Source organism: Plectropomus leopardus, chromosome 1 (genome assembly GCF_008729295.1).
Source record: "Plectropomus leopardus isolate mb chromosome 1, YSFRI_Pleo_2.0, whole genome shotgun sequence".
Lineage (NCBI taxonomy): Eukaryota > Metazoa > Chordata > Actinopteri > Perciformes > Serranidae > Plectropomus > Plectropomus leopardus.
The window spans coordinates 17,150,018-17,171,870 of record NC_056463.1 but is presented as its reverse complement, the minus strand read 5'-3'; the positions used below and the strand labels follow the sequence as shown (position 1 = coordinate 17,171,870).

At 39.1% G+C, this 21,853-nt stretch overlaps 1 protein-coding gene across 2 annotated transcripts in view; it reads right to left on the bottom strand.

Annotated features, from left to right (window-relative positions):
• The window catches only part of dagla (diacylglycerol lipase, alpha), a 51,690-nt gene extending 38,373 nt beyond the window's left edge, over positions 1-13,317 (bottom strand). For both annotated transcript variants that reach the window (XM_042508324.1, XM_042509101.1), the window contains exon 1: positions 12,637-13,317. The gene's annotated coding sequence lies outside the window, so the exon portion shown is untranslated. The remainder of the gene's footprint in view (positions 1-12,636) is intronic.
• Positions 13,318-21,853: the final 8,536 nt, after the last annotated feature.

Below are 21,853 nucleotides of genomic sequence, written 5' to 3'. Positions count from 1 at the left end.
CAACAATGATGTAACAACAATGACAGGGCTCCCTGTCCGTCATTATGGCTTTATCTTTGACACGGACATGAAACAATCGAGGCGCAGGCATGCAGCACAGCATCAGAAATGATTTACTAAGAGTGATCGCTTTCTGATGCATCTCCTGCACATGCTATAGCTCACTAAAATCTAAAATCACTATAATCATATTTTTACTTACACAAGGTTTCTAAAATTTAACTATTATCGTTTAATTTAGTCAGTATATGTCCACCTTTGCTAATAAAAGATAAAAGTTAACTCACCTGGTCTCTCTGCTCAAAGGATAACACAGAACACTGTCAAGACATCAATACATCATTCCCGGGAGAGAGACAGATACTGGACCTGAATCTAAAATCTGCACAGACAACAAACTCAACTCCCATCTGAACTCAGCACTGGCTGTATCTTCCTTGTTTTACACACAGCAGCTTGATCTAGTATGACTAGCAGCAGGTGTGTTAGTATCCTACTCTTCGATCTCACTCACAGTGAGTCTGCTGCAGCAACAGCAGCATCAAGCCAAGCTGTGGCACACACACAGCCTGTTGGTTACAGCCTCTTTATTTTGTATCACGTTCTCTCGCTGAGAAACCTCTCCATCTACCACCACTGTAACTGAGCTCAACAAGGAACATTTACTTTGTCTGACAAACATCTCCACACACAGACACAGGAGAAAGGAGATCTTACAAACTGGTTTGAAAATAAACAGATAAGCTGAATCTCTTGATTAACATAACAGAGAAATACAGGTCTTACAGGTGCTCCTGCGAAATCAGCAGTCAAACCTAAACCTAATCACAAGGTAGCCTACCTTTTGAAATGATGCAAACATAATCTGCAAAAACAAAGTGTCAAACAAACAATCACCTTTTGTAGGCTTAACCCTTTGAAACCTGGATCTTGTGCTGTGTTCAGTTGCCTTTTTCAAGTATTTAAACATTTTAACGCTGAGCAAATTGGTTTGATTTCTTTTTTTTTCCCCGATTATTTTTTTGGCTTTTTAATGCCTTTATTCAATAAGACAGCTTAAGCGTGAAAGGGGAAGACAGAGAGGTGGTGACATACAGCAAAGGGCCGAGGCTGGAATCAAACCCGCAGCCACTGCAGCCACCAGGCGCCCCAAATTGGTTTGATTTCCTGAACATGGAAAAAAAGGCAATGAGCAACTTAGCGAAAACAAAAAAAAATCCTGCCATCTGTAAAATAATTATTAGATTTAGAATATTGTTTTTTAAAAAGCTTGGGAAAATGTACAGAAAATGTGATTTAAAATTATCGTAATTCTATATTTAAAATAATGTCACAGAATTCTTGTTATTTTAAAGCACTTTTTTGAAGTTGTTTCTTTTTTTGAATTTTAGTTTCCTTTTTTCTTTTTTGGTGGTAACTTTCAGGCAATTTTCTTTCTTTGTTTTTTTGTTTTGACTAATTTCTGGCAAAATTTTGGGTAATTTCTTCTTACGCTGCTCTGTGCTTTCTTCCCATGATTTTGAAAGAAATCTAGCGAATGTGCTCAGGTTTCATCGGGTTAAAGTGTCAATGTACAAAATAATCTTTTCCCTCATCCTCAACTTGACTTCTTTATAACAGATTCCAACAGTTTTCAGTTTTTCAAAATGTTTCCATAAACCATCCTCATCCCCGAAATTGCCATACACATTCCCTCCAAAAACTGCTCTGAGCCTTTAGTATTCAGCCATGTCATTGTGAGACTCATGCATGGACAGCAGAGAATTGGATTATGCTGCAAGGACGATTTAAGAAGCTTCTACGGACATTTTGCTGTGAAAATGTATCAGTAGTGGAATCCATTTAACTAACCGGCACCTCCCAGGCCTGCAGGGGGTAACTGCTCGATACTCAAAAAGATGGATCTTTGGTACAGCATCACTTCAAGCAGCTTTGTGTTTATTATTACAGCTTAAACAGATAAAACAGCTGTTTTTTTAGCAAGTATGCACATTTATACTGACATTACAGAAACAGGATGCCTGGTTGTCTTTGACAAAGGGAAGCTGCGCTGGTGAAGCAACATGTTGTTATTGTGTATAAGATGATTAAACGCACATAAAACATTGTTCCCCTTTTGCAGGTAAGTGAATGAGACTACTGGCAAGTGAGCGGCCCGCCCCCGACCAGTAAGATAAAATCCAAATTCCACTGTTTTTTCCAATCAACGATGTAATTTTACAGCGCACACAAACCGTCCGCCGTCCAGCCCCACCAGTGTTTCCCGTTAATTACAAAGACTATGGCGGCCTGCCATAGTCCAATTTGTCCCACCATAGTCTCAATGGAGCTGGACTGTTGATTAAGAGCCGTATTAAAACACTGTTGAGTTATTTGTAGCGGCAGAGACGTGCAGCAGAACGTCAGGCACATTAAAAGTGAAACTGTATCTATTGATCTGATCAGCTGTGAATGTATCAACAGATCAATCATCCCCCTCAGGAGTGACATTCAGCTGCGAAGGAGATAAAAAGAACTCCACCTGCTGCGCTGCATTCACGGACCCGCAAAAACGTTGGATATTAGAGTGGTACCACAGATAGAGTGACACTAACCACTATGCCCCGCCACTGGCAGGTAAATGTTTGTACCAAATTCATCATGTGATAAAAAACTATGCTGAGAGGGTCTACTGCGTTTTGGTGTCATTTACAGGCACGATTAAACGTCAACTAGGTTGACAAAACCTTCAAATTTATCTTTATGTTTGATCATTAAGTACATTTATTGGCAGGTAGGATTTCTATGTCAAGACTTATTTAGTTTTACTTACACTGATTAAAAGTTGATCTATAGATTAAAATGATTTTGCTCCAAATTTTTGCTCTGTCCTCTTGTTTGAGACTGTATTCGACATAATACCTTAGCATTTTATGTCAATAAAATGGACTGAAACTAATATACGTGACACATGTTTTTTCATTTATCAGACCCCTTGGCCGGTGAGTCAAACACTTAATTTAGGATACTGTGTGTGTTTTTGTGGGTGTCCATCCACAGCTGGGATGCTCTGCTCTGATGCACTGAGCATGCCCTGATGCCATTTCTTGTCAAATCATGCATTTTCTATGGTCTGCTTCAACAGACAGTAATTACATCATGACTACATTTCTAAATTGCGTCCATCTTTAGACAACAGATGCTAAACACTTGCAGACATACCTCAAGGTTCAGTAGGGGTGTGATTTACCAGTTTGTGGTTATAAATCTATCACTCGTCACACACTGTGAACTTAAATGTCAGCATCAACAACAGCAGCTTTTACTTATACACTGCTGGTGAGTAAAGCCTTATGTAAACAAAGGTGTGTCCAACAAGACATATATGAACAGACTCCAGCTTTAACTTTAGCAAGGATGTGTCTGATATTCCCTGCAGCACATTTAGTTTTTGCAGGTTTTCCTGTGCTGATCCACAGGATGTGATTACTCACATGGCACTTTATTTGGTGAATGAAAAATTTATATATTTTAAAATAGCTGAGAGTATGTCTTAAAAGGAGAAATTTGCAATGTTTGAAGTGGATATCCAGTCAGTGTTGATGGTAAATGAAGTCAATAGTAGGAATAAAATCCTCAGTGCTTGTTGTGTTGACAGAGAATCTGAGTTTTCCTACATGTACACGGATGCAGTGCATCCGAGCTGCCGACGCTCAACCCCCAAATACTCCCCAAACCTGTCCAGCACGTGGAGGTGGGCGTCTCAAATACAGCTTTGTTTACAAAAAGAAAAGGCGTCTTAAATAACATACTTCACTGTTCATGAGAACACCAGGAAAAAACATCAAATCTAATAACACTAATGTGTTATCAACTTAAACATGCCTTATTGTACAGATCCTGGAGGCTGTGTATCAACACCGCAACCAAAAGCACTTTATTGGTCAAAACACAGTGTTGGATGACAAAAAAAATGACTTGGTGATCACCTGCCTCCTTGGCCCAATAGTTTATTCCAGTTTATCTTTGCAATCCTGAAGGAGGTCTCCATTAAGTTTCCAACCTGCCACAGTTAGCCAAACTATGGGCGAATTGCGAAATGCTCCACACATATTTCTCCGCTGTCTTACAGCTGACGGTGGAGCAGCCGCTCTCAGTCAGTATGGGATGTGATAGCAAAAAAAATGCCAGAGATGTACTTAGGTGATCATCAAATATTTGTCCAACTGTTGTCTCCAGGATACCTCTGACAAAGTGAGGATCAAAACTTTCACGCATAGTAACGCACACATACGGGCTCTCTCTGGTGTGTAGCTGAGTTGGCCAGTACACTGTAAAAAACATTTTTGGTCACATCTTCTGTCTGCATTCATAATAAAATATCTGCTTTGCTTTGTGGGAGTATGGCAGATTTTGAAGCAGCCCTTAGAGACACAGATAACACTATAAAAAATATGTTGTAATGTCAAACACACCCCAAAAATTTAAAAAGATGAAGTTAATGCTTCATCTGTCTTTTAATATCATCCCTGCTATCCATACACACAAAATGTAAGGAGGTGGCTTTGACAGATGTGGGAGTCTGTGTGTTTTCCAACGGGATTGATTTATTCCAGTATGGTGATATTCCTGAGGTTATGTGTGATTACGGGTTCTCCAACTACTGCACAATCAGTTGAACTATTATTAAAGAGATGCCCTGTAGGCACACAGGTATGCAGAGTCTCTCCTGTCCCGCAGGTTGCTTGTTACTGCGTCAGAATCAATAAGAATCAACAAGAAAGGAACAATAGTTGCTCGGGGGGACAGTGGAAGTAGGCTGAAGAGGAGTTGGCATGCAGTGAGGTGATGGGCACAATCCTGCACAGACAAGCTACCGAGAATATCTACAGAAAATGCTGAGGTTATGCCCGTTTGGCATGATGCTCCTGACTGCAGCACAGCACAGTCCCAAATCTCTCCGTCTCCTCTGCTCTCTGTCATACATCCATCTGCTCCAGTCTCTCTCTTTTTCCGCCTGGGTCAGTGTTACACTCTGCTTAGATCAAGATTCTCTCCAGCATTTGTCACATTCCTGGCTCTGCTCCTGCTGTCTCTAATGATCCTGTCTCTTCCTATTCTGTCACACTACGGCGGTAGTCTGTCCATCCTAAAGCATCTCATCCATCTCCTATCTCCATCTCCATCTCACCCTCTGCTTTTCTCATCTTCTGTCTTTCCATCCTCATGCTCTCTCCTTCTTCTCCTCCTACCCACACACTCATTCAGTATTCATATTTTAGAGGACATTTATGAGCATGAAACCGAGCGTGTGCATCTGCACCATTTTCAGTGCAGAGGAAACCTACATTTTCTCCTCGAGCTTTCCCCTGTCCCCCTCCTCTTCCTTATCTAGCTAATCCAGATTCTGGTTTTGGTTTCGTGTTGCTCATCTTTTTTTAGACTGAAAGCCATGTGCCACTCACTCCTACTCTCCCTCTGCCTCTTTCTCCATCTTTTTCTCCCACTGCCACCCACTCAATCCCTTTCACCTCTTCCCACTCCATTTTCTCTTCTTTCAGTTGATGTGATAGTATGTGCACCGCAGATTGCATGTGTGTGTTTGTGTATACATGAATGTTTTTTTTGTGTTTTGGGGTGGTAACATATGTGCTCTGCCAATCTGTCTGTGGCATGCTGCCACAAAGCCATGTACAGATCTGTGTGTCATTGTATCTGGTCAGATACTGAAAATAACTGCAGCAGTTTCGTCGAGGCAACGCATTCCTGCAGCCATACCGCATATTGTGGTACTTTAAATTAGCGTTTTCACACATTTGTATAGTTCACACAGCTGTCCATTTGCTGCAGAATTGCATGATGTCAGTTTTGGACCGTGTAGATTTTGCAATACGTGCATGTGTTTTCAAGGAGGAGACACATATCCACATGCAAAGCACTTGCCAGTTCATCAATACTGCCTCCCGGGTATTATCACAGAGTGATGCCCTTTTTCATATGGCATATTTGGATCACATGTCCCATGACGCACTGTTAAAAACAGCAAGTCAAAAATAGAGCTGGGCGATATGGAGAAATCAGTCATGACATTTTTAACCAAATACCACCATATCTGTAGCCACACAATATTGTAGGGTTGGTTATTAGTGCTTTTACAAAATATTTACATGATGAGATTTTTCATAAAAAAATCATCAGTAATGTGGATATAATGACTAAGTGGGAGAAGACAAATAATAGGACAGCTGGTACAGTCTGGGAGGTTCAGAAAATTACATCACTTTACTGTAATGCAGCCTTCAAAACCAGGAAAAGACAACAGTTACAATACTACGATGTGCAAAATCTACAACGATAATAATATTGCAATACTGCTCAGTCCTAGTTTAAAATTAAGGACCATGCTAATACATCCCCACAAGACCTAGAGAAGTCCTTACATAAATCAAAGTCTTGTCCTTAAAATAATGATTAATAGCAACTGCAAACTTTAAAAATGTTGATAGCCTCGTCATCTCCATGTCTGAAACATGAATACAGAGGAACTGGAGCACACACTAGAATACACAATTGTCAGTCCATTTTAAATAAATCAGTCATTAAATTCCTGTTTTCTCATTTACATGATTTGGTATTACAAAAATAAAAAGGTGCCGTTGATGCTGATATGTGGGCTATTTTGCACACAGACAACAAAATGAACTCCAGTTATAAGAGCTTGTGGCATTATACAATCAAAGTATCTCATTTTGTCTGGGTTCATTAACTCAAACAAAGCATTAAATTCATGCCTGACCTGAATATTTGCAGTTTTAAAGTGTCAGTGTTTCACAGAAATCAATCCTCAGTTTAACCTTTTAGTTTAGTAAATATATCAATTAATGCAAGGGAATAAGCCAGTACAAGTGCCTTTGTTTAAACAAAAGAAAGTCTTGTGAGACATAACTGCCTGGTTGTTTTTTGATCAGCCTAGTTTTTTGTTTCTCTTGTATTTTTGTCAGTTCTTCTTTTTGTCAAAGTTTTGTGCCTTTTTTTTTTTTTTTTTTTTTTTTAAGTTTTCTGAGTTTGCTAATTCTTTGATCTTCTTCATCCCCACCTTCTTCTTCCTTTTTAAGATTGTGCTTCCCTAAAAGACTTAAGGCCTTACTTTATAAATATATAAAAAGAATGTAAGGGGAAATACACAATGAGGCTTTATGATTTGTATATATCACTTTGAATGCCCACTTTCTCCCACATTTTAAAGGCCTTTTTCATAGTTATTAAGGACAATAATATACTACATCAAAGCTGCGTGATTATCTGCACGACCTCTGGCAATTTTTATTGAAAGTGGTGCAATACTGTTTGTGTAGTTATGTTGTTTTTGTGTATATGTAGCTGCAATTACCATAAACCCTTGGTGACATACAGTATATACTTCAGTGCTGCAACAAACACCATGATGGGCATGAGTTTGATATCAAAAGTTGTCTGCCTGTATTTCTCAATCTGTATTGTCATGTAGGTGAGTGCTTGTGAGAGGAGAGAGGACATTATTACTTTTTTTTTAAATTTTGAAATTCTTTATTTTTCTGGACAGCATTTTGTTTTTATGGTACAGAACATACAGTAATATTTCCCTTGCTGTTCAGGGTTTTTTTTTATGCAATGAAATTTTAGAACTATTAACAATTTGGGAGAGATCATGTGTGCATATAAAAGCTTGATAAGACATTTCATGAGGAGACTTGTCAGTGCAATTAAAAAAGTTAAATTAAATAAGTTAAATAAATGAATAAATAATAATATTAATGATAATAATAATAATAAGAAGAAAATGGTAACATAAAACATAATAAGGTCATTTATCCAATACATTCGACATTATTACTTTCTAACAGACTTTTAAAGGAGCGACTGCAGAATCAATAACTGTACCTAAATCTTTGGCCATGGTTTAGTTGTGGTATATTCCCATCTAAGCTGAGCAGTTACTTTAAAAATTGCATGCTTTAGTTGGTTCTTATACCATGTATTGTAGACATATTTACTGTTCTTGATCTTCACTCTAACTATCCCTGTTTGACATGATGAAATTATACATCAGTTTCAGTCTGATGTCCAAATGATAAAAGGCACTAATATGAGAAATGAAAGTTGTTCTCATACCAATAACAGTATCTGAGACGCCTCCAAAACTGCCTACAACTATGGATCGGGTATTATACTCGAGTCTATGCCCCAGTCCCATTCCATGGACTTTTTAAAAAAAATTTAAAATAGTTTAATGCTCAGGTAAAAACGCAGTTTTCCCATAAATCAATTCCTCTTTGCCACTCTAAGACAGTATCCAACAAAGACGATTGCACTGTGCAGCAACTGGTCATACTATTAGTTTCCAATAATAACTGAGTTCCCATATATAGTGTAATGTTAGCCATCAGCAAAATGTCAAATTACAAAAAATAAAAGAAAATTCTATGGTGTTCATTCTTTATATGTTTATTTTTAGATGCTTTTTTGGCATTTTTGCCTTTATTAGACAGGACAGAGGGAGATAGGGGATGACATGCAGCAAAGGGCCGCGAGCTTGAAGCAGCAAGGACACTGCTATTGTACATGGGGCACCCGCTCTGTCCACTGAGCCACCGGGAGCCCCATCTCTGTATGTTTTACAAAGAATTTAACCTGAGCCACGCCATAAAACGAGTGTGTTTACATGGACATGAATAACCCGATCATAATCCGTTGATGAGACACGAATATGCCAGCTGCAGTGCTCTAAAAAGAAACCAGGATACACATGGAAAATATCATCATAACTGGGATAAGCTTCATAAACTGGTTATTTAAGTCCATGTAATCAAACTGAATGACAGCAATAATTTCACATCCATGCAGAGTAAGTTGCATACAGCAGTCAATCATTTTTTTTAACACTATCGTATGGGATTGGTACACTTGCTACTTGGTTTAGGTATCAGAACCGGAATCAGGAATTTAAAAAAATGATACTTTAAAGCCAGCCAAGTATACGCTGTACAATTTTATCTGGTTTTTGACCTGATTTTTGAGCCGCACGACTCATATTTGAGTCGGGAAGAATTTCAGCTTCTTGGGGCGTTGTTTGCCGTGCAGTGTACAGGGGGGAGCGAGACCGATCATCTACTCCTGAAAAGCCATCAAACAGTCAGATTGATTTCTGTCAATCAGAAAATTTTGGTCAGCCAATGCAGGCTCCTTCACAGTTGAAGCAGAGCCACGAGTCAATTACCCAACATGAGTGCCTTTTTTTCTCACTGAGCCTGCGCAAAGTGGCAAACAGAGCATCTGGAAGCGCCATGGCAACACAATATTGGACAAAAAACATGGAGGCCAGGTTGGTTGACCTGTGGAAAAAGCATGCATGCCTATTTGATGTTTCCTCCTCCTACCTTGACCGATATGAACAAGAGAAACATTGGCAGGAAATAGCCGCTGTTCTTCAGCTGCTTGGTAATATTTTTACCCGGCACAGGATTGCACAAATTATCAAGGCAGCAAGTTTCTGCCTTGTTAGCACTGTTGCTAACATCTGCTTCGGAGCTTTCAAAATAATCTTTACTGACAACTGTCATTAGCCAGGACGGTCCGCAGGGGTTGACAGGCTGTTTTTACAAGTACAGTGAGCTCTCAGGCCGTGGCATGATGAATGGACCGTACAGTGTGAGCACATTAATCATGAGCTTTGGCTTTCTATCGCAGATGATTTACTTGCACAGTATGAGTTAGAATTAGCAACTAAATTTCTAAAATCATTCAGTGTATGCGCAGCTTTAGGGGGATTTATTGGCAGAAATTGAATACAATATTATAAGTGTGTTTTCATTAGTGTATAATCACCTGAAAATAAGAATAGTTTTGTACTCCTTACCTTAGAATGAGCCATTTTTAAAGGACATAGTGAGCAGGTCCCTAGTTTATGGAGATCACCATGTTTCACCCTCATGCTTCAACAGTATCCTAAAACGATCAAACCAAACACTGGCTCCAGATACGGCCATTTGTGTTTTCACATCAGCCCCTGTAGTATGAAAACCTCCTGAAAAATGAAAACTGAAAGAATTCTAGCCTAGAGAGGTTTTAGCTGATTGCAATCTACTATTCATCACTACCAAATCCCCCTAAATTTGACACACGTCACCTTTAATACATCAAAATGTTAACACATTAAAGCTGTGTGATTCTTTAACTACCTGTTAACAACCAAAAACAAGTATTAGGCCCTGCTCGGTCAAATAATCAAAAATAATTTGTCAATCTTACAATCTTTCCTGGCACAAGGAGAGGTCGCACATTGTGTGTGCATGTGTGTGTGCTTTGGAAAACAAAGAGACAGCATACTGTATCTGCCAGGACTCCCTGGAGGCACTTGGTTTCCACTAGGGTTGGAGCCTACAGGGATGCCAGTGAACCAAGTGTAAACACTGGTGTTAATGCAGCCTTGCAGGGCTGGGCTTGGGTTGATTTTTTATTTAAATTTGATTAAATATGTATTGTGTACGCATGTCTATATTGCTTAAGGTAAGAGGCAGGACGCAGTGCAGATATCAGTATGAAATAAGAAAGATGGAAATAGTAAAAGCTGGGATATACTCATCTTTGTGCCACAACACTCGGGGCCTCTGCTCATAATAGACTTATCTGGTGCATTAGCAAAGAACAGAAGACTACGAGACGACAGTGTGTGCCACTTTGTAATAAAAATTCCTACTTTTTCTTCATTCTTAGTTTATGAACTCATCTCTTGTTTTGCTCAAGAATTGTACAACTCTCTTAGACCAGATTATCATTATTTTTCAAAGCCCTTAATGATGTTGATTATCCTTGCTGGTACAGTTCGGCACTCCCCAACGGATACCTCTGGTCATTGCTGAAACATTGCTCAGTGAAGTCATTCTAATTTTAAGTAGCATAAGCATAACAACAACAAAACAGTATCCACACAGCTGGAAGTCATGAGAAAAGAAGGGCCCAAATTGTCAGTGAAATATTCTCAGTGTGAGTGATAAACAGGTGTGACATTCCCCTTACTGTCGCTGTGCCAGGTTCTTAAAAGGGAAACATGTCATCTACTGCCCAACCAAAAGCAGAGTCTGGATCTGTGGTTCTCAACCTTTTTTGTGTCAGCGACCCCTAAATTGATAAATATTAGGTCACAGACCCCCATTTGATAAGATTTCGCTTCAGGTCCCTCCACCTGAAAAGACTTTGCTTTATCAGAATTCTAGAGTTGTCAAGAGTTGAGGAGATAACCATGGACAAAGTGAAACCATGATCAAAACAGTGACTCTTATGACTCTTACAGAAGTATTTCATCAATATTAAGAGAGCCCTAACATAAAACTAGGCCATTTCTGCAGCAGAAAGATGCAAACACTTTTGAAATGACCAGAGAAAACTGAGAAAAAGGATGCTTTTGCTCAACAGGTAGAAAACCTACAACTACCAGAATGCATTGCGCCTTACCAGATGCACCCGCTGTTGGGTGAAATAATGTGGACTGGTCCAAGTGAAACAATGACGGCTGGGGATCTGGTATTACAGTAAAATGATGATATGGCCAATAAAAAAACAACATCAGTATTCTTAACGATGAGTGATACTTAACTTGCTTTGCGCTTTTGACGCTTTCGCAAAATGACAGGAAGCCAGGGGCTAGTCGCAGCAGCCCCATACATGTTTCTAGGATTTTAGGACATTTTTAGGAATTCAGGACATTTCTATGATTTTAGGACGTTTCTAGGATTTTAGCACATTTCTCGGATTCAGTATGTTTCTAAGCATTTTAGCACATTTCAAGGATTCAAGTGATCACTTTGGACTTTTCCAGGATTTTAGGACATTTCTAAGACTTTAGGACATTTCTAGGACTTCAGGACGTTTCTGTAATTTTACGACATTTCAAGGATTTTAGGACAATTCTCTGACCTTAGGACGTTCCAAGGATTTAAAGACTTTATTTTTTATCAGCAACCTCTATTTTGATGCTGTTTTAAGGACTCTGGCACCTTGTGTATACTAAGACTACAACAAATATCCTTAGTATGAATCATTTTTTTCCAGTTGTAAATTAGAAAATGGTGGGGGGGGGGGGGGGTGCAGCACCCTACAAGTGGCCAGATTTGGTCACTGATAATGGTTATACTGTCATTTCACTTACTTCAACTGAATACTTAAGAGCACTGGCAGTTTGCAGCAATTAGGCTAAGAAACTGTCACATCAGTTTGGGTTGCTGTAACTTGTAACTGCCATTTGTTATAATTTTTGGCATCTTATACCCTACACTGACTGCAAAATAACGAACAAATACACAGGAACTGAACTATAGTTAGCTGCAGCTCTGGCTGTTTATTTGTGCAACAGTATCAAAATGTGTGCCTCCAACAAGTCGATGGGCAGCAGCGGCAGTAGTGTCTAATCTCATTTAATCGGGACAGCTGCTTAAGGTGGCATCCTGCGGGCCTAGCTAATGGAGATGTGGCCTAAGAAATGTGTCTCAAACCAGCACTAAAACATGGATTAAAAAGCCGGGTCACCCTGTCCGAGCCGCGGCTGGCTGGCTGGCAGGCTGCCCTGCATGTGCACACAGCTAAAGGCAGGTAATCACTCAGTCCCTTCATCCCGCCGCTCACCTGTATTTTGACGATGCCTTGCCAAGACCCACTGCATCGGTTCCGCTCGCTCTCCCATATCCCTCCGTCTGCCGACCCGCCTCAGCCCCGCTCTCCCCGACACCGGCTCCGGGGGGTTGAATTCACAAATGTCTCGCTGATATAATTATAATGCCCGTAAAGACGTCATTACAACGGGCGGATGAATGGGTCCGGGGACATCAGAGACCCGGAGCTTCCTCGGTAATGTACCGGGCAGAGCCGATACATGCCGTCAAAGAGCCGTTATTAATCAAACGGTCGTTTTCAAACCGCTGGAGACTCGCTGCTTCTTCCCCGCTTCACCGCAACACGTCGTCGGCTGTAGCAGTTCACTGAGCGTGGCTCCTTTTCACGTCCCTCCGTCGGAGCTCGGCATGATTATTTCTATCCACAGAGAGGTAGCGGTGCCTCGGGTTTGACGAACAAGACGAGCCCTTCGAGCCTCACGCTGCTGGTCGGTAGCTTGTGTGTGCCATCAGCCGGACAACTCCCGAACCCCAGCAGCTACACGGAGGCAGCGTTTCCACAGGATCTGGCCCATCCCCTCGGACATTTCTCCCACAGAAAAAATACGTACCCCTTCCGTGTTTCGCTGCGCAAATCCCGTACGAGGTTGTGTTTACGCACACCTGACTCGTTTTTGTAAATGGCAGACCGCAGACACTTCGGAGATCCTGCGGAGAAAGGGCGCCACTGGTGGTTTCTGAATATCAAGGAATGGGAATCAAAGAGGGCAGTGTTTTCTGAGAGGATACCCTCCCCCCGCTGAGAAGTCACCCAGAAAGACCCTGAGGGGATTTGGCACTCCTTCCTTTAGTGAATTAGTCAGTAAGCTGTCACTTTTGAACGCTGTTTGTAAAATAAATAGCATGACGCTACCCTAAAGGCAAAAACAAAGTAAAGTAGCGTATTTATTTGTGCTTGGTTGCGCCGTAGCGCATGCGCGGTTTAGATTTTTTTCCCAAACGCTGATCTAGGAGAAGCCCAACTTGTGCGGTAAATAAACATATTATAAGCAATATTTCGTCAAAAATGTTGGACCTTTCATTGTTGTTCTGTTGCAACAGAAACTGCTTTATTTCCTGTCAATTGCTGCATTAACGATCATTCCAACAGGGATGCAAAAGGGCCCATAAAAAATGTTTAGGTAGGCTATCTTAGGAACTGTACCTTATTTATTAAAGTAGAGGGGTGGATGGGGTTTCAAACAATTAATTTATTAAATTGCTATTAATAATATAATTTTAAGATTTAATCATGATTAATCGCACTGTTTTATTTTTATTTATTTAGTTTTTCTTTATTTTTATTTTTTTCAGACTACAGCGCAGCTTCTTTCCCCAGGCTGTGAGAATGCTAAAGTCCTCCTTCAACTCCATAAAATGAAGCAGGATAAAGGGACACGTTTTAATTCCATTTTTTAAACTACATTCAAAAAAATTACAAATAAATCTATCTTGTACCTTATTGCATGTTTTCAGTTCTATTATAAAAGGGTTATGAAGTCCATACTGACAGGCTAAAGTGATTCTTACCAGACTGTCTTGGTTAGGAATCAAATGACAACAAAAAATATCTTGAGGTCAGAGCCCAATGGACCCCTGTGAAATGACCATACCATTTTTCCATCGCTAAAATGTATCCTAACTTTGGAGCATCATTTAGCCCCCTTACCAAAAAGCTAGCATGACATGGTTGGTAGCTAATAGTTGTTAATAGAGTAAGCACACACACACACACACGCATACAGACACACACACAAAAAGAAAATTCGTCAAAATTATTTTACATAAATTTAAGTAGAATGTATGAATCAGGAGCCAAAGAGAATCAATAATGGATGGGGTGGGAGTAATTTAGTACATATTTTATGTATAAAATGTGCCTAAAATGTACCACTATTATGAGTTAAAGTTTAATATAAATACTATTTTTAGACAAGAAATTTTAGCCCTAATATGTATTTACTATTGACACATATACCAGTACAATTTTATGGCATTTTCATTGGTGCACGATTTAATAGTATTTATATATTATTCAAAATCGTTATTTAAAAAAACAGTAGAGAGGGCCCTTTGGTTTGTAAACTTACACAGTAAACTTACACAAATAACAAGCTCATACAATAATGCAGTTTTTGTATACAATTTGTTTTTTTAAAGTTTGGATTTATATCTGACTCGCTTTGATGGTTTCTTCTATGTCGACCCGTACGCATTTCACCAACAACTCCGTGCTGTACCGATTACTATCTTGACATACTATACTCTTTTCTGGGTCGACGTTGGGCGTGGATTAGCGTCACGTCATAGAATACTGTCATCTGTCAAAAATGCAGGCGAAAAGCGAAAAGCGAAGGATGTGTCAATACATTATAAAAAAAAAAGATAAAGTGAATGAGAAAACGTCACCAGAGCACTTCCTCGTCCAGTCAGGGGGATTTTTCACTTTCACACAGACTGCGGACCTCAAGGCTCCCTGTTATTTACTCATCTCCTGTCTGAAAATAGAGCCAGAGCTGGACTTCACTCTGCATATTTGCAATATAACTTTCTCACATTATATAAAATATATGAATATGCAGGGGCAAACACGATGCAGGGTGACTCAAGAAAGCAACATGACTCATTTCCTATTAAATGATTACGTGCCAAACAACCTTTTGGGAACCTCTGACTGTATGATGGGAACTGACAGAAGTTGTTGGCGAGTAGTTTTACTGAAAATACGAAATAATCACTGTATGGACAGTGTTTGATCTATTAGCCTGTCAGTATGTTTTTTGTCAGAAAATATGGGGACCATTCATAAAAAGGGGTGTAATTGTCAACAATAGAGACATAAAACCCTCAAACACACCCAAAGGTGAAAGGCAGTCCATTTACTTGAGTGATTTAATTTAAAAGTAATTCCTCCTACATTGTTTCCTCAAAAATTGCCTGCCAAAATGTTTTTTATTATAAGATCCTATGTGCAACATGTATTAATCCTTTACAACTTGGGTAAATTGGCTTTAATTCTTTGAAAAACAAGAAGGCCACTTAAAAATAACACAGACATTTGCAAAAAGTACAAGAAAAAAATCAATATTAACAAAAAAGAGAGCAAGAAAAAAAAAAACACCCCCCACAAAAGCAAAACAAACAAATAATAATAATAATTTTAAAAAACAACAACAAGGAAATGACCTAAACTGCATTAAAAAACTATATAAAAAAAAATAATAATAATCTTAAATATATAATTATGATCATATTAAACATAGTTCACGAGAAATTTCCACCCAGCTCTTTAAAAAAATATTTTCTAAACCTACTAATTTTTGTGCAAATTCTGGGATGTTTCTTGCCAAGTTGCTCATTGCATTTTCCCCATGTTTCTAAATTAAATCAAACCAATTTGCTCATGGTTCAAAGGTTTAAATACTTGTAATAGGTGTCTGAATGCAGCACAACAAATGTGATGTCAGTCCAGGTTTCAAAAGGTTAATATCTGTTGAAATAACCTAGCACTAAGCTTTGCCACAGTGAAAATCCTTAATTTTAATCTTAATTACTCCCAGGATTGTGAATATTCTTTATCAAAAAGGCTCTAAAATCCAGGCTGTAATCAAAGAAAAGACTCCCCCTGTTTTTTTGGACTAGATGGTACATCCCAGTCTCTCCTCCTTTCCCTCTCTCATTCTCCTCCCTCCTGCTCTCAGTGTCCTCCATCTCTCCGCTTTCTCTCATTTTCTTATATTAAGGACATTCTCACTTCCAGAGACTGCTGCACTTCCTCCTCCATCTGTTACTCTTGTAATCTCTGCAGAGCTGTTGGAGAGGTATGTAACGTCCATATTTCCTCTCATCACATCACTGTAGGATTTAATAGGCAGCATTTTTGTAAAGCCTACATTCTGTTAAGTGCCAGCTGCTATGATGCATTAATTCAATTTCACCAGTGTTTATTCCACTTCAGTTTTTTCCCTCATTTGCATTACACTGATTTCCTCGCAGTCATCGTAGTCCTTATTTCTTTCCTCCATCTTGTCCTCCATTTATAGCACACATGACTCATGCAGTTTTACAGAATGAGAACAGAGAGCAAGACAGGGAGAGCTTAAATCTAAACATTACTGCATCTGGATCAGGCTCTCATCGGGGTCAAAGAAGTAGAGATTCAGTCCTTGACTGCGAATAAGCTGCTGCAACACCATTCCCTCCTCCTCCATTACAAAAAGTGGTAGATTTTTCCCACGAAAAAGCGTCACACAGGAAGCTGCCGTAACATTGCTGTATTTTCTTAGTGGAAGATTATGTCACAGCTGCTGTGACCAAAATAAACTATTCCCTGTCCTCTGTGCATCAGCGTGTTCCCATCAATGTCATCTTTTTCCAAGGTCACATCTAAGGCCCCGCCACCACATGACTACTTCAGTGCCGTACAGTGAATACATGGATTTTAAGGGCTCTCTGATATGACAGCGTCTCTACATTCAGCAGAGCAGATAACATGATGTCTGTGCCTAATTTAGAGGGATAATCTGGCTGTGTTTGTTTGCTGTGTTTCCTCCAGTGAAGCGGCACAGAGCTGCCCGTATAAAGACTCCTCCAGACCAGACCACACCTCTCTGTCCCTGAGTCCATGGAAGCCAAGGCCAAGTCCGGGGCTCCAGCACCCAAGGCGCCAACTAAAGCAGAGAAGAAGGAGCCAGCAGCCCCCCGCAAGGCTGACCCTGCCCCTGCAGCCCCTGAGCCCGAGCATCCTCCTCCCCAGGATGGGGCAGCAGAAGCTGAAGCAGCAGCTGACGAGGCTGCGGCCTCGGGCACAGACTCTCTGGAGCACCTGAAACCCTTTCTCATCGGTGGGGCTGTATTTGCTGCAGGAGCCATCTTGCTGGGAGTGTTGCTACTGGCAAGGAGAAATTAAAACCAAACCATTATCTCAAATTAAAGTATGTATTGGTTGAGTTAGAGCGTTGCTGCTGAGTGGTTCACAGACTATATGGTACAGATGGGGGATGGGGAGCCACTGTGCATCTTATGTTTTTTGGGTTTTTTTGGCCTGCTTTCACATGTAGTGAATCAAACCATTCAAGTTTTGATAAAGGCTGTATATGGAGCATAATAACACACAATATATGATATGCATGAAGTTGCTTCAGTACTGCATCTGAACTGTAATAATTATTTCTTTAAAAAAAGACACTGTACTGAGCTAAAAAAAAAAAAAAGCCTAAATCTAAAGGTAGCTTATTCAACTGCTTTATCTTGTTTAATCCAGTTTGCACAAATATTGACTTAATCTTGCAATATTTGTACATTCTTGCAACAGAAATCAGCTTGGTTCACTTTGCTAAAAGATCATGAAAACTGTATTTATGATGTTAAAAACCTATAGATAGAAATACCAGCTATCTGAGTTGGTTTCATTTTACTTTTGAATAGGACAAGAGAAAGAGTACGCCTGAAAACAGATGGAAACTTGTGGTGTATTGCACACATTTTTGCTTAATCAATGCCTAAGTGAAGGGGCTCAGTTTAAAGACTGAATCTCTGCATATCCAAAAAAATGTCAAACAGAGAAGGGCACAGTGCAATTTTAACAACCTTTTCCGAGATAGAAAATAAAAGCATGCAGTGGTTTAGGAATGAGACATAGGGGATTGTAGGAGATAAAACATGTACAGTATTTGTCAGAGAATAATAGTGAAGTTATCTCTTGCTGTAGAATAAGAAAGAGTTTTATTTTACTGTCAAATGATGTCACAAATCAATAACCTTTCATGTCTCGCACAACATCCACTGTCGTGCTGGTTCATCCTGTTTACATCTTACAGTAGATACTTAGCTGTAGCAGGCTGAACAGCCATTAGTGTTGCATTATCAGGTTTAAAGCCTGCTACCAAAATCCATGGGAGTTGTTTGTCTTCACTGTGCTCCCCTTATGTGACTTTAGGGAAAAAAAAACAGCCTGCTTATAGGTTGCTGAAGCAATGAAACTTGGATATAGATGAACTATCATTGTATAGTTTACTCAAAGGGGAAAAGAAGTCAAGCATTCACAATTTTACTTCAGCAAACACTCACCTGTACAGCTGTACACACTAGTGTCCACTCATATGTAAAGCTCATGGGGATGTTCCTGTTGCATTAGTAGATAGCAGAGAGACAGTTCTGATAATCATGTATTTGATTTCAGTTGTAAAGGTACCTATCACTGGCCAAAAATATTGTACAAACATACTTCATTCAACACAGTTCACCCCCAAACACATCCAAAAGGTGGGATGCCAACACCAAAACAAACTTCACCTTACATTGTACAATACAGTGTACCAAAAGAAGAGAAAAAAAATCCTATTTTCATAATTTCAACAGCGTATAAATGCAATAATTCAGATAGGACTCCTCATTTAGCACACGTGCTGTAGCAAGTTAAATGACATACATGATGATGTAATGATAGCGTTGGTGATGATGATGCTTGTGATGGCAATGACGGTGATGTTGCAGATTATTAAGATGATGGCAATGATGATGTTTATCATGGTGACTGTAAGGATGATAATGATGGTTATGATATATTTTTGATATATTTCTAACATATTTTCCTTATGCACACTCCCCTCTGCCCCCAAACTCCTAAATGTAAAAAAAGAAAGAGGTCGTAAACTAACCTTTATTAAAGGCAGTGAACCAGCCCAAGTGAGTTTCTCTTTATTTACAATTATTCAGAATTAGGGATCATACATGTGCAGACAAAGTGTCAGCTTTATGAATTAATTAGCGCTAAAATTGTCTTTCAATTAAACTGATCATTCATTTGAGTTGGCATGATTCATTTGCACTGTCAAGACAATATAATAAGGATATACTTTTTGTGTTTTAGTATGCTGGAGCTGCCTATTTCATGTCTTCATTTTAATTCTGACCTGCTAAGTTTTAATTTCTGAATTTTGTGATATATATTAAGTGCGTCTTAATCCTATCTACACTTTAAATTTTGAAAGACAATCTCTTAGATCTGGTGATTTTGCGTTTTAAATTTTTTGAAAAGGTTTTATGGCCCTTATGCCAGTATTAGAGTTAGCCGACATGAACAAAAACAATTTCAATTTCAATTACCAATACAAAAGCCACTATCAGTCAGCTTTGTGCTCTATATATTATAGATATTTAGTCTATTTATTTTGGTTGTTTAGACAATTTCTCAGCTGGAGGCTGTATGAACTATGCTGGGAGTTTGCTGGGGTCACCAAGTAAATACACAAAAAAATCATGAAGATAGGTTGTGACTTACCATAACAGGTGCAACAGCTCACAAGAGTCAGTGGGTGTCAATAAAACATACAAGGTATGTCTTGAAACACCCTCGCAGTCCTGAGGTCTGCTCAGCCGAAATGGACGAAAACACCACTGCACATTATGGTACACTGGTTTGTTTTGAACCATTTGCAGTTTGTCATTCTACAGTTGCTGTGTGGCAGCTTGGGGCAAATAACATTTTTGTTAATTTAGACTCAGTTGCCATCCCATTAGGTACTTCTCATTTGAAGCACTGTAAAACAATTTATTACAACAGAATACTACCTTCATCAAGGTCATTTTTCTTCAAACTGTTTTCAAAGAGGAGGTGTCAATTATATGAGCCACAGAGGAAGCTGTGGTTTGTGTTAAGGGTCTTTATGTCAATATTTTGAATTTGGAATATAACAAAGTCCAACACAAAACTGATTAAATGCGTTTAGTAATTTTTTAATTAAAACTGAAATTTTCAACATCATATGCAGCAAGTTGTTGTTTTTTTTTTATGGACTCGAATAAAAATTTAAATTAAAAAAAACAAATAAATAAAAATAGCTCCCTGAGGTTTTAGTTTTACAAAGTACAAGTTCCTCCTATGCTGACACTGTATTTGCATGCATTTTAGACTGCCTTCCCTGGTGTTTTCTGGCCAAAGTAGCGCACTTTTTAATTAAATAATTGTATCTGCAATTATTAAAATAAAACGTACAGATAATAGACAAAATGCCAAATATCGACCCTGATAATCAACTGGGCCTATAATATGTTCCTTTCAAGTTTGTGGTGCTACTGAAATGCACTGTGTTATACTGGGAGATGTTTAAAAATATGTTGTCGAGTGTTTTTAATAAACTGCTTAACCTTTAATGAAATTACACTTTTATTGTGAAAGATCCAGACCGGAAGCATTGCTGTTGTTGCGGCTGGAGAGAACGAGGGAAGCCCGACGCTAGCCTCACTTTATCGCAGAAAAATATAATATTTAAAGCTTCGGGAACTAGATAAGCTACCGTGAGTAATATCAATTAATATTTGTCATTTTGACAGGTAAATTACTGACATTTAAACTCGTAGTAACGTGTTATTGGCGGCTAACGTTAGCTAACAGTTTACTGTTGTGCTAATCGCGTGGCTGCAGTCTGTGGGTTAGCACCGGCTAGCTCACGCGCACTTACAAAGTTTAACATTACACTTTAATTCGCTAACTGACTGTGAAAAAAGCAGCATTTGGATAAACACATCTAGGTCCAGAAGCTACCGAAGCTTTGTAATTATTTTTGCGTTAATCTTCAATAAAAACAAGCGCATTAAAGCTAAGTTTTGTAGCAGGGATATTGGCAAAACATTGATGTTAGCTAACTTATCCGATTTAGCATTTGGTAACAGTTCGACTTCCCGGGAGCAGAAATCGCGTTCATCTTCTAAACCTTGTATTAGTGTCGTTTAATTACATATGTTAACTCATGTGATACATGATAAAAAGAAATCATCTCGTTAACATTAACTAACTAGTTGAAGCAAGCTATCTTATTTGTCTTGATAGCATTACACCTTACACTCAGGTGTGGATGCTAACTCTGGGATTTACCTCTGTCCACAGGTGTCTCACTATGATCATCCCAGTGCGGTGCTTCACGTGTGGGAAGATCGTGGGTAACAAATGGGAGGCATACCTCGGTCTACTTCAAGCCGAGTATACTGAGGGGTGAGATGCATACCTGCTGGTTTCTGTCACTGCACTACATCTCCAGATGTCGTTAACATCCAGCGGATCTTTTAATAGCCTTAAAAGGCACGAAATTCATCATCAATGTAAAAATAAGGCCTTAATTAGTATCAAAATGTCTTAAATCAATATTTCAAGAGTCTTGCAAACGTTAATATGTTAGAAGTATTTTATGAAT